We start from the raw sequence: 1,916 nt of genomic DNA, 5'->3' as shown, positions 1-1,916 counted from the left end.
GGAAAGAGCAGAGGAGGAGACGGAGGGTGAAAATAAACAAGTGATGATAAAAGCATAGAGGCAAAACTGAATGGAAAAACAGTAAGTAAAAAATTTGCTTATAGAAAAAGAATGAACATGTAAAGAGAAATGAAGAAAAACCTTAATAGCGAAGTTAGTGTTATACACCACCCATGTATCCCACTGCAACAGAATCAACAGCTGTGACTCAAATACTACAGCAATGACCCCATAATAACATAAAYTAGAAAATTTCTGAAGATATCTGAACCCACCATTCTGATGCTAAAAATTAGCATCCATGCTAAAGTAAGCTGCAATGTACTCAGTAGCATGTGGAGAGTCACAAGTATGTTGAATAACATGGACTTACTCCATTCAGTATGTTAAAATTAGTGCATAAGCTAAAATTACCCAAAATGCTAATGYTGACCTAAATGCTGCCAGTGGCATGTGRGCTATAACTAGCATGTTGTCTTACATTGACTTCCTCCATTCAGTGTGCTAAACATGGCTAGTAAATAAACAAAATAGCTAAAAAGCTTATTTTAGGGAAAAGACTACTGCTAATGTGGGCAGTAGCTATTTTTGTGCTAATGTTAGTACACTGCCTTCTAATTTTTACTTTTGCAAAAGTAAAAATCACATGTTTACTTTGTGGCACTTGGTTACCAGAAAACATGCTCGTCTCTTAGCAACAGATTAACAACAAGATAAGATTTCTTCAGATTTTTTGAAAYACTACTTACTCATACCACTTGTGCAGTTGGTGAATTTTTCAGAAAAGTGAAAATGTTTTACTTTTTTTTTTGTCATTGGTGATGAATATATTATAAAACAGACATTCAACACAACAGTAAAAATCTAAAAACGCKCATCTCAATTAATATAAACAATTTTGTAAACAATTAATTATTGTTTACAAAACATAAGCTATTTTGAAATACTGCTCATCTGCTTACGCACAGGAAATTTGCAGTTGGTGAACTTTTRGTTTTAATTAAGCATAAATCTGTTGTCTTTTTGCAGTGTTTGCTGTTTGTGTCTGTCATTATTGTGTCAGAAACATGTTGTTTCACATTTCACAATATGCTACCGTRGGACTACTCATCAATGCAGACGGAAACCAGTTTCTTTACATGTTTAACACTAGATAAAAAAAAAAAAAAATTTCACAGCCACTTAACACTGAAACAAGACGGCGAGGGTCCCCAAAATTCTGCCCCTGTTCTGAATAAAATCAATCTTCCTCAACCTGTAAACATCAATAGATTTCTTGCAGACCTGTGTGTTGTACAAACATTTGAAATTATGTTGTAAATATTTGAGCAGAAATACAGAAGACAAAAAAGAAAAGGTTAAAAAAAGGGGCAGATTATAGAGAGAGAAACAATCTTTAGACATTTAGTCTTTTTTAAAGACTAGAGCTAAGAGAGAGTTCTATCTTTGATTGCTTAGTGTGTTTGCAGCTGCTGACTGGTAATATCCAGCTTGAATGCTTTTTTTAAACTCACTGAATGCATGAACCAGAGCTCTGCATACGTGTTCAGCCTCTGGATATATGAATATCAACGTCTCCATGAAACCCAGGGTTTAAGTCAGGCGCTATGTGGAGCAGATCTGTCATTATAGTTGTCTATGCACCATTTCTTGCTGCATTAGGCATTACTTTGCCCTTGTGTCAGATCTTTGCAGTATTATAATGATACTCAGTCTCCAAATAYAGATCAATTTCGAACTAAGAAACACAGTAAAATAAAAAAGTGTTACTCCCTYGCATACAGAAGCAGCTCTCCAAAGTTTTTCTTAAAAAAATTTTAAATAAAAAGTCAACACTGGAGGGTTCAGTTGGTAATAAATTTTGAAATAAGTTGAAATATCCATCCATCCATCCATCCATCCATCCATCCATCCAT

Source organism: Poecilia reticulata, linkage group LG17, assembly GCF_000633615.1.
Source record: "Poecilia reticulata strain Guanapo linkage group LG17, Guppy_female_1.0+MT, whole genome shotgun sequence".
NCBI lineage: Eukaryota > Metazoa > Chordata > Actinopteri > Cyprinodontiformes > Poeciliidae > Poecilia > Poecilia reticulata.
This window is presented reverse-complemented; position numbering follows the sequence as displayed.